Source organism: Mauremys mutica, chromosome 2 (assembly GCF_020497125.1).
Source record: "Mauremys mutica isolate MM-2020 ecotype Southern chromosome 2, ASM2049712v1, whole genome shotgun sequence".
Lineage (NCBI taxonomy): Eukaryota > Metazoa > Chordata > Testudines > Geoemydidae > Mauremys > Mauremys mutica.
Window position 1 is genome coordinate 204825143 of NC_059073.1, and position 12458 is coordinate 204837600.

Here is a 12458-nt window from a genome sequence, read left to right on the forward strand (position 1 = left end):
CAATCGCGGCTCCCACTGGCTGCGGTTCGCCACTCCAGGCCAATGGAGGCTGCAGGAAGGGCGGCCAGCATGTCCCTTGGCCCGCGCCGCTTCCTGCAGCCCCCATTGACCTGGAGCGGCGAACCGCAGCCAGTGAGAGCCACGATCGGCTGAACCTGTGGACGCGGCATGTAAACAAACTGGCCTGGCCCACCAGGGGCTTTCCCTGAACAAGCAGTGGCCCACATTTGAGAACCACTGCTCTAGAAAAAGCTACATCATCATCTTTAGATGGAATTTCCCTTTGGGGGTATTTCAGGCAGGGGCGGCTCTAGACATTTCGCTGCCCCAAGCACGGCGGCATGCCACGGGGGGCGCTCTGCCGGTTGCCGGTCCTGCGGCTCCGGTGGATCTCCCGCAGGCATGCCTGCTGAGGGTCCACTGGTCCCGCGGCTCCACCGAAGCCGTGGAACCAGCGGACCCTCCGCAGGCACGCCTGCAGGAGGTTCACCAGAGCCGCAGGACCAGCGGACCCTCCGCAGGCATGCTGCCTAACCGGCAGAGCGCCCCCCACGGCATGCCGCCCCAAGCACGCGCTTGGTGTGCTGGGGCCTGGAGCCGCCCCTGATTTCATGCAATTCTGGTAGGCAGAAGCATTCTGCTTTCGAACAATGAGTCCATTACCAAAAGATTTCTCATTTTATAGTCTAGTACATTTCTGATTGTATGCTTGAAAACTGAGGACCTGAGAGGTTTTCCACCAAAATTGGTTGCATGTGAGGGCAAAGTTTAGATCCTGGAAGCAGCCTCTGAAGGGAATAGGAATTTGAAGAGCTAATAAAAGGAAAAAAGATCTTAACATTCAGATGGATTTACTGGGGAGTGTGTGTGTGTGTGGGGGGAAGCATTCAAAATATGCATGGAGTTGAAATTTCTGAAGGGCTTGGTGCTAAAAATCCTTAGTTGCTTGGAATTGGTGCTTAAAATGCTTTTACAAAATGGCGGCCAGAAGCATTGGGTTTAACGAATTCTTCAGTTTCGCCAGTTCAGAAAACAGTTAGATTGTTACCTCTTCAGAAAATCAGAACAGTTTTATAACTTATGCTCCATTGACTGCGGGAAAGGTGAACTTGACATCTGCTATTCTATGTCAGGATGTCACAGTAAAAGTGTATAGAGATTATACAAAGTATGACCTCCTCAAGCTGAAACAAAAGTCTGTTGCTCCCAGCTAAATGGAGGATTTCATACACACTTGCATCGACTTCAGTGGGAGCAGAATCAATTGCATGATGATCATACTTGGTTTTTTTGGAACTACCAGGGCAGCAAATACTTTTCTGGCCCAGTGCATTATCAAAGCTGCAGAACAGCTGGAGCTTGGCTGGCTCAGAGAGTTACGAGATTTAAGTCCTTGCTAAAAGAAAAACTGATAATGCCTTAATATTTTGGTTGACTCTAAGGGCTTATATAAATATGTATTGCAATAATTCTTCTTTTGAACCTCCTGCTTATAGTTTATTCTCTTTGTTAATGTTTTTATAACTACATGAGACTCATTAAATCAGATCAACTGTTTCTTTTTGGTTGAGTGGTCACATTTACACAGAGCCTAAACTGTGATATTTTTGGAATAAGTAGATCTTGCTAGTAGATCTGTGTCCACGGCTGAGACATTGGTGGCCTGATTCAAAGTCCGTTGAAGTCAGTGGAAAGATTCTGGCTAACTTCAATTGGCTTTGGATAAGGCCCCCATTGAGGATCCATGCTATATAGGGTGACCAGACAAGAAGTGTGAAAAATCGGGACAGGGGGTGGGGAGTAATAGGAGCCTATATAAGAAAGAGACTCAATAATCAAGACTGTCCTTATAAAATTGGGACATCTGGTCACCCTAATGCTAGATGTAATGGGGCTTTGGCCCTGACTGCATTTAGAGCATGTATGTGGTCCCCTAAATGTAAGACTATTGCTGTTTAAAATAATTTTATGTAAATCTACAATATCATCACTCATATTATGACAAAGAAGGATATATTAAAATTGAGAATGTCATAGGAATATGTTGGGTCCATTTGTTATCAGGTACCTCCCAACAGCCATACACCGAAGAATTACCCTCCAAGGAACTTAATGTTTGTGCACATTTAGAAATGTGGCTTCCTTTTATGGATCTGTGGGAGTGAATCAATACTGTGTGCACTAAGGGCCTAATCCTGATTCCATTCAGCTTGGTGCTAACACTCCCATTAACCTCAGTGGGTGCAGGACTGGGCCCTCAGATTGTTGATTAGTATGATAGTAGGGCCAGATCCTCACACCAATGTGTACCAGCTGAGGATGTGGGCCATAGTTTTTATGCTCAGAGAATACGGGTTCTAAGTGGTATTTTATCTTCCAATTATTTTTTATGTTGTTTAGATGGCTGAAAAAACAACAAACATCTCACAGGGACTGCAGAGGTCCCTTCCAGTATCTTATTCTGGAATTTGCATAGAATCTTTTTACCTCTTTCATACATTTTGGGATTTCCCCCCATTCCAAAGATTATTTTATGCATATGTATCAATGTGAAGTGGGAAACTTCTAAAACGCCATCTTTTCCATTTCTAGCTCACACTTCTCCAGACACTTGGCTTTGAGGTAATAGAGAGCCCACGTCATCTGCGCTTCTGATCCCCATCTTCACTGGAATTACGCTCAGGGATGAATTTGGCACACTGTGTTTATTATGAGGCACCAGCAGTAGCCCATTCCACTTCTCCCAACCACCGCCTGCAGCCAAAGTTAATTACGACATTTGCATGGTCAGCACATTCTTGCAGAAGAAAGAGCCCACCCTTTGTCCACATGCATATCGTAAGGGATATTTTCAGCAGTGTGCAGCTGTAATCAACAGACCTCGTCTTGGCAATTTTAATCCCCTGCTGTCTAGTTTGGGGCTGCTTGTTATGCAGCCAGCATTCACTCAACATAATGGTTGCTACCTGCCAATGTGCTTTGAGGGATATTGTTAGCATTAAATTTGCCATTTACATTTTCATGTTTGACATAATTGAGGAATGAATGCTCTTATGAAAATTAAACTTGTGGTCCTCCTGGACTACTGTAACCCTGTTAAAATGTAATGTGATTCTTGATGCGTCTTCTTTAGGATTTTATTAAATAGAATATCCGTATGACTAATTCCCCTGGCCTAAATGTAGGCTGGGAAGGAGCATTATTGATAGAGCTGAGCACAAATGGCCCTCTATACTCAGCCCTAATGGCCTAATAATGCATTATACTTGAATCAGAAATACTTTGAGTTGTAGTGCTTATTGCCATTATTGAAAACACCTGGATGCTCCATTCATCAAGGTTATATCAAAATGGGCCCATTTGTTTATTAGTCTGTCAGTAAACATCTTTATTTAGTTTTGTGTTCTACCGCTTTGGGTTGCACTGGAGGGAGGATGGGACCATGCAGTGCATCTTTTTGTGGTTTCCCATTATTAGTTTTCCTTGAAAAAGAAAGATAATGAAAAGTTTGGATGGCTTCATAAAGAAACCATTATTCTCAGGCATTATGTTTCTTTTTCAAGTTAAGGGAGAGAAAAAAACAAACACATTACCTATGTAATCAGTATGGGCTGCATAGCAGAGCTACAGTAGCAGACTGACTTGCCTGAGACTGACATTTGTTTAAAATGCGGATCATAGTAATGCAGACTCCAGTGCATTCAGTTCCCATTGCTACAGGTTTTACAGCAGTCTGGTCCTACACAAGACTTTTCCCTCCAATGGTCCTTCAGCTTGTGCCAGTATTTTCTGTTCTAAGCGCTGCTATCCAAAGAAGGAAACGAGGAAGAATGGCTAAATCAGAGGAGTGGGACTAACCCCTGGTCTACACTACAAATTTATGTCCGTATAACTGAGTGATGCAGTTATACCAACCTAAGTCTTCTCCTGTTACACAGCTGCCGCCTCTCGGAGAGGTGGAATACCTACACTGTCAGGAGAAGGTAGCATCGTCACTAAGTGTTATAATGGTGCAGCTACAGCGCTGCTGCAACAGTGCTGTAAGGGTAGAGAAGCCCTAAGGAAATCTAGTTTCAGATCCCAGCTCCACCACAGACTTCCTGTGTGAAGTTGGGCAAGTTATTTAGCCTCTCTGTGCCTTAGTTTCCCCATCTGTAAAAGGATCAATTAGTTAAAATTTGTAAAGTGCTTTGAAGATGAAAAATGTTATTTATTGGGATGAAGAGAATTCTGGTTTTCCAATTAAACTGAATACAGGTGGTTGAATTTTTTGGCCCAATACATTTCTCCAATTGGTTTAATTGAATTAGGTTTTTTTGACGGGGGGGGATGTTGATTTCAGTGAAGTGTTCAGTTTTTCAATGGAAAAATTCAAATTGCAGCTTTTTGAAAAGTGTTGAAAATGTCAATATTTTGAAACAAAAGGTTGAATCCGAAACTGAAAATGTCAATTTTTTCTGGTGTTGACGTATCTAAATCAAAATTCTACGGGACTTTTCATTCTGTAAAAAATAAATTAGATCTTTTGATTTTTCCTCCTGGTTTGGGATGAAAACAAATGTCAACATATAGTAATGCCTGGTGGAACTGAAATTTCACTTTTCCAAATATCTCTCAAACTAAATACAACTGATAAAACAACATTAATCACAATGTTTCAAGAATTAAATTTTAAAAAATTACTCTGAGGAGGGGGGATACAAACACCAGGAATTTTCAGTGGAAATCGCACCTAGTTCATGCTTTCCATTGTGAATTAGTGTGAATCAACAGTAAATTATAGCCCAAGTTTACTGTTTATAGTATATACCAGAGGTTCTCAAGCTGTGGTCTGCGGACCACCAGTGGTCCACGAGCTCCATTCAGGTGGTCCGTGGATAGTTCCCTCTAAGGTGTGTGCCTGAGCATCCGTGCGACTCCACTAATCAGGTGTCTGGACCCTGGAGAAAACTCACATGTAAGGTGAGGTGGTGGCCTCGGGGGGAATTGGAAGTAGGTGGGAGGCAATGGGGTGAGAAGAGGGGGTGGGGGGAATTTGGGACATGCAGGGCTGCGGAGGCCAGAGAAAAGTGACTTTTCCCAACTCCAGGGCTAGGGCTCCTTGGGAGAGACGGCCCTCCTTCCCCTGTCATGCAGGGCATCATGTAACATTTCTTTAAATTCACAGTGTTCTGCTAGCTTTTTTAAAATGGCTACAAATTGTACAACTGTTTCATCTTCCTTTAGGTCTCTTTTGTGGAACCTATATCTTTCAGCAATTACCAGTGGTTTTGGGGAGAAATGAGACCCCAGGATTTCCACAATGTCACTGTAAGATTTAGTCTCAGGCTTAACAGGGTGTAGTAAGCTGCGTAGCAGAGAGTAGGTTTTAGCCCCTACAACAGTTAAGAATATTGGCACCTTCTTCGCTTCTGTAATGTCATTTGCAATACCAAAAAGCTCAAAACGCTCAGTATACACATGCCACTGCTCTGTATTCTCATCAAAAGGCTCCAGGGGCCTGGTCAGAGTAGCCATGATTTTTAGTTTCACTTTCACAGTCAGTGCAAACAAGCAGCTTTTTTGTTTGTTTGTTCTTTACCTTAACTTCTACTTCCTTCTGTTACTGGAGCAGCACCGGAATCCCACCCTCGTCGCCAGTGTTATATCCTTGGGGCAGCCGGTGTAGGAAACAATCACTTGAGGCCAGAGAGCAGGCAGCTAACCAAAACCTCCATTTTATTTACATATATACAGAGAGCTCCTCAGCCGGTTGAAACCGGTTGAGCTAACCCATAATAATCTAACTCAGTTGCCATAGCAACAAAACCATGACAACCAAATACACAACACTTCCCAACCCCAGGTCGGGGGCTGCCGTGGCAGGGGAGAGAGGGCACATCCATTGCATTAGGAAGGTAAGACTAGTGATATTAAAATATGAGTTGTGTGCTTTTATTTGTAGAACAAAAACATTTTAATTATTAAAGTTATATACAAGCGCTTTACAATAGTTAGTTAACAGTGCAAACAATATTTGGAAAGATCATTAAGTGGTCTGCCGAAACCCTCAGCAATTTTCAAGTGGTCTGCGGGAAAAAAAGCTTGAGAACCACTGCTCTATATTGTTCATTTCCTGGCTGCACATAGGAGCAATGTAGTTAGCATCTTTTAGTGGTCGTAGCCAGTTTGAGGACATAGAAAGCAAACAATAACTGAAATGGTTTGAAAAAAAATTGAGAATATTTTTTAAATGTTTGTGTTGATTTAATCAAATAATAAAACCACTGATTTCTGCTCAAATTTTGATAATAAGCCTGTAAAACAGGTGGAAATTATAAAAATAGAATTTGAAAGCCAGCACCCCTACGTGTATTGTGTATTGGAATCTGAAACCGGCCACTGAGCAGGTAGATGCAATGCCAAAGAGGAATGAAGTAGACTTGAACCAGAACTTTTCTGAGTTTAGGCTGGGCAACACTGCATCACAATATTAGGGTGCTGCATTATATTACATTGTGATGCTGGCCAAGAAGCATGGGGCAGTGTTGGAGTTTGTTGAACATTGTGCTTACTCTCCTTTAAAACCAGGATATGAGCTCTAATCCTAAATTATGGAGTTGTAGGTCTGTGAGCTAAGCTTTCTGTTGCATAAACCAGAGGAGATAAATGAAAACTGTGGAAGGAGAAGCTGGGGCTCTGTCCTCCTTGCTTCTCATAAGTTATTTTGTAGTTATTTAAAAACCCACTTAGGAAATGTATTTCTAAATTTCTGACTTGTCATGAAATGCCAGGAATGTATACAGCTGTGTAAGTGTAGCTGTGTCAGTCCCATGATATTAGAGAGACAAGGTGGGTGAAGAAATATCTTTTACTGGTCCAACTTCTGTTGGTGAGAGAGACAAGCTTTTAAATCACACACAACTGTTCTTCAGGTCTGGGAAAGGTACTCCATGTGTCACAGCTAAATGCAAGGTGGAACAGCATAAGTAGTTAGCTCAAGGTTATGCTTGTTTCAGAGTAGCAGCTGTGTTAGTCTGTATCCGCAAAAAGAACAGGAGTACTTGTGGCACCTTAGAGACTAACAAATTTATTTCAGCATGAGCTTTCGTGAGCTACAGCTCACTTCTTTGGATGAACTCCTGTTCTTTTTGTGGTTATGCTTGTGTTCATTTTAAACAAAATGTAATGTAAAAGATACTTATGCATAAAGAAGCAGGCTGTGGCTCATCACCCTAGGAACATTCTAGAAAAGGGGGGGGTGAGCTCAACATGTGGAGTGGAGAAGTATAAGCATGTGATGAACAAATCCATGCATGGAAAGGTTAAATATCGCTTTATGAAAAGTGTTCAGCTGCTGGTGATGGGGTATTTTTGTTATTAAATGACTACTTATGCTAAACAATCTGTTCCACCTTGCATTTACCTGTGCTGCTCGGGGATACCTTTCCCAGACCTGTGAAGAAGAGCTCTGTGTGGTTTGAAAGCTTGTCTCTGTCACCAACAGAAGTTTGTCCAATAAAAGATATTACCTCACCCACCTTGTCTCTCCAGGAGTGTGTACAAGCAGTTTCATAGAACATTAACTCCACATACTGTAGGGGGTTAGAAAAACGGGGTATCAGCTATTCTAGACTCTGAAGATAACTGTGGTCAAATTAACATTTTTGGGGGAAGTGATGGTGGAATGTTGTGGCACTGTATGTATGTCACTAGGTGGCATGAGAGTGACCATTAAGGAGGAGGAGCCATGTAGAAGTCTGGAGTTTCAGCACGGGTCATTTAAAGAGACTAAGGGTATATCTACACTGCAGTAAAACATCCATGGCTGGCCCCTGACTTGGGCTCATGAGGGTTTGGCTGTAGGATTATAAAATTGCAGTTTAGATGTTTGGGCTCAGGCTGGAGTGTCTCAGAGCCAAGGCTCCAGTCTGAACCTAAACATCTACATTGTAGTTTTATAGCCCCGCAGCCCGAGCCCTAAGAGCCAATCAGTTAACAGGGGCCAGCTGTGGATGTTTTATTGTAGTGTAGACATACTCTAAAATAATGCGTCAAGGGATTCTGTAAAGATGTAGGCAGTCACTGCTTGCTCTTCTGTGGCCAGGCGTGACTCTGCAGGTTAGCCCCACCTTACTTTCCCCAATTGGGCATCAGTAAATTCACTAACACAGATCTGGACAAGGAGAAATAGGGTGACCAGATGTCCTGATTTTATAGGGACTGTCCTGATTTTGAGGGCTTTTTCTTATATAGGCACCTATTACCCCCCACCCCCATCCCGATTTTTTTACACTTGCTATCTGGTTACCCTATGGTGAAGCCAACATATACTAATAAAATAGCATGTCCCCTTTAATAAGGTTTCAGGAAAGGAGCAATTACAATAAACAATTCATAATGTCCTCACTTCAGGACCATTGTTCAGGGCTCCCAAACTTAAAGTCCTCAAACAAAGGCTTAGAGTGGTGAGGCTGGTCACCTGGAGCCTGAGAGAGGAACCACTATCCACTGCAGCCCAAACAGCTTCCTATTCCTGTTTAAATAGACCATCCAAGGGCAGGCCGGGGCCTCCTTGATTGCATGCAGGCAGTCCCTGGCCATAGGATCCAGCCTGTTCCTTAAATGGGTAGCCTTAAATGGGTAGTACACTGCTTTGCAGATTGGTAATGGGATACTGAGCTTTTGATTTCTAGGGTACTCATGCCAACAATGGCAAGGAAGGACTAGCACTACATATTTGCCAGTCATGAGTGTGAGCAGTTCTAAGGCCATTTCCATAGAGTATTTTTACTTTTTATTATGTCATGGTGGCATTAGAAATGTTGGTATCTATCCCTCTATCAATCGATATTAGTTATAATTTTGAATTTATGGACATACTAGGGCTGGTCAACATTTTTCATATTTCATCAAAGATGTGTCTCAAATGTACCTGTTGATGGGGGCAGGAAAATGGGGGGAGTATTTGGACAAAAATTCACAATGTTCCTGTTTTTCAACCATCTGTAATAAATATGCCCAGATGCACAGACAATGGATATAGATTCTTATTAATCTGAAGGCAAATAATGTGATTGGTGCTCGCTCCAGGTCCTGTGCAGGGCTGTTCCCATTGTAATACTGTTGCTAGTGTTTGTGTACCACTGTCCTGATGGATTGAATGTCAGACCGGCTCAAGTGTGTGTGATCACAACTTCCTCTAGTGCTGTCCTACAGGTATGGCAACATCATTGGCTCTCTCAGTGGAGAAGCCATGGACTGGATAGGCTTAGAGAACAAGCTACCATTTCAGAACAGAGATGAGACCTACTGGTGGGATTGGGATAGAATGGGCAAGCTCACTGTAGATGTGCAAACTCACCCCTGCAGCACCTCCTGCTGGTCTCTCAGGGAATTAGCTCGTTCCAGCTCCGGAGTGCCCTCTTCAGGCTGGTGATCCGCCTGTCCTCTGGCTCCTGTGTCCCTCCTGGACCTAGTTCCACTTTTACCTGGGGTGCTGGCCGCTGGCAGTAACGCCCTTCTCTCAGGGAAACCCCACCCACTATTCCCACCTCAGTATATGGCTACTGCCAGTCACTGTCTAGCTCCCACGCCCTGGGGCAGACTGCAGTATCAGCCTACTCATCACTGGCAAGGTTGGGTTTGGACCTGCTGCCTTGGCCTACCCATGGGCTGCCCTCTGCAACCCCCAGTACCTCTTGGCCTTCTGCTAGGCCACAGCCTGGGGCTTTCCAGGCTGGAGCTCCCCAGCTCCTCTGCCGCTCCCCAGCCCTGCTCCACTCAAGTACTCTGTTTCTAGCTCCCTGCAGCCAGGCCCTTCTCCCTCTACAGGCAGAGAAAGACTCCTATCTGCCCCTGGCTTCTCTGCCTTTATAGGGCCAACTGAGTCTGTTTGGGGCATGGCCCCAGCTGCAGCCACTTCCCCCAATCAGCCCAGCCTAAAAGCTGCTTTCTCCAGCCACAGCCCCCTCCCAGGGCTGTTTTTAACCCTTCAGGGCAGGAGCAGGGTAGCCACCCTGCTACACTCACCTTGCCTATTCCCAGGGTCTACCTTTTGTGTGGATAAATAGAATTTGGTTTCCAGTGCTGTCAGTTTAGGACATTTCACCAGCATTAAGTTTTCTTTAAAAATAAAATCAAAGGTCAGCTCAGCAGGCTTTTATCCTTGAACATTATGAACTGGCTGCAGCATTCACTTCCACATGCAAGCTGATTCATACTGACAGGGAACATGTATATATTCCTGGGTATAACAGCAGGTATACAAATCCTAGGTGTAACATCATGTATCTTTTCTTAATGACCCACAGGAAAGCAGCATCTTAAAGCTGAACTTCAGTAACAGGGAAAGAGATGAAGGAAAAAATACAGGTCTTAAAATATTAATATGAAAACACAGTCATTTCCACTGAGGGCCTATCTAACACAAGTGTTATTATGCCAACCACTTTATTACAGGCAAAACTGAGTAATTTAAACCAAAATGTTCACAGTTGGCCACTAATTGTGTGTTCCTCATTTTCTAGATGGCCAGTGTGTGAGGCACTTGAGATGAGATTTGCAGACGTTTTGAGTGCTCACAATTGCAACTGAAGTCTGTTGGAGCTGTGCACTGAATATACAAAGCACTATAAAAAATGCTACATATCCTGAAAAATCAAGTCATACGTGTCTCAGGTTGAGCACCTAAATCAGTGGTCACTTTTTGCCTTAATCTCTCTGTACATTATTTTCTTATCTGTAAAATGGGGACAATAATTAGAGCTGATTGAAACTTGGGATTTCCATTCTGCAGGAAACAAATATTTACTAAATTTCCATCAAAATGGAAATTCTGAAAATATTCTGCATAGAAAATCTCATTTAGGAAAAAATTCAACATTTCATTTTTAAACAAAATTTTGTTTCAATTTTATTCCAAAATATATTTTTATTACTTTCATATTATTTCATGACATAGTAGTTAGTAGTAGTAGTAGTAGTATATAGTATGACAAATCATATATCAACCCATGCCATGTTATGACATAATATAATAGTCAATGGGATACGTTCTATTTAGTATTTTTTTAAATTATTAAGGCAGCTGCTACTTACTACAGACGGAAACATATTGTCTTATTTTCTAGATCGACCTGTCTCCTGTTTGTGTTGTAATGAAACAATGTGACACTTTCAACAAAAAGAAGAGATAAACACTAATGAGAACTAGAGGAACAGCTTTTTCAATATTCTTGTCATTTTTTCAATATTCAGAGTCATTTTTCTAGAATATTTAAGATGTTTCAACTAGTATATCTAGGAGTTGCCCATAATGTTTTAAAAATAAATTAATATAAAATAAATTGATATAGGATTTTGCCTATTATATTATAACCTGTCAACAGTAATAGTATAAAATGACGTCATGTCAAAATTTTGTTTAAAATGATATTTCACAAAATTTTGTTTGTGAGAAATGTCACTGAAACCGGTATGAGTCCATGACAAGTTTCAGTTCTGTCAGAATGGCATAGTTGGACAATAAATTGTTTTGATGAAAATTCTCCAAGCAGTCCTAACAATGATATCACCTGTTCTCTCAGGGGTGTCATCATAGAAAAATCCAGGAGGAAATTGACTATTTTGTATTCAGTGCATGGTTTGAGTGTGCGCGTTATCTAAGGTGTTGGGACACACACTGCATGAGAAGGTTAAAAGAAATATTGACTAATGACACACTGAATGAGGGCAGGAGTCCTGAAAAAAAGTATGTGATCATGTCATTACAGCCTGTATCATAGTGCATACGCACAAGGAGGGCAAATTAAACTTGCACAGGCAACTTTAATTCAGGCATTTACTGAACTTGGAGTGTTTGATTTTGTGACCTTAGTGTTCTTTTCATATTGGCTTGTAATAACAGATATACAGTGTGGAAGCTAGTAGAATCCTCATTCTGCTCCAAAAAAAGGCTGCACACATTGCTCAGAAGTAACCCCCTACGTGTGGAATTACTCTGTTACCAAAAGTAATTCAGTTTAAGCATAAACTCCAGTTTATATTGTCTTCTCAGACTCAGATAACCAGAGCAGAGGTTCCTACCACAGGCCCTGACTGTTTCTGACCCTAGGTTTCTCTCTAGAGATGGACTACTCCCACTTCCCTTATATTCTGTGTGGTGCTGTACAAGCCACAGCTGCCCTACTGAGTCAGTAATTGGAATTATTTGCGGCTCCCTGCAAGGTGCCCCAGCAGGAGGATCCTACCACTGCGTTTCAAGATGCCTTCTTTTTTTTCCTACTGAAGATGTGAGGCCAATGGGAAAGCTTGTTGGTTATGGAGTGTCTGGAGGGTCCATTATCAATTTGAGTCTGTTTGAATTGTTGTCTCATTCTGTAAAATGGATATGTGGTGTATGGAAAACTGCATTAAAATTGTAAGCTATCACTTTACATTTCTAAGGGTTTTCCTCGTCCCGCTTGCAGGCTAGGGAA

General features: G+C 42.4%; 1 long non-coding RNA gene across 1 annotated transcript; it reads left to right on the top strand.

Moving 5' to 3' along the window:
- Positions 1–5818: 5818 nt before the first annotated feature.
- LOC123364771 lies at positions 5819–11286 on the top strand. The gene is made up of 4 exons (XR_006577271.1): positions 5819–5897; positions 9073–9198; positions 10509–10659; positions 11112–11286. It is a non-coding gene; the product is annotated as an uncharacterized LOC123364771 (long non-coding RNA).
- The last annotated feature ends 1172 nt before the right edge of the window (positions 11287–12458 follow it).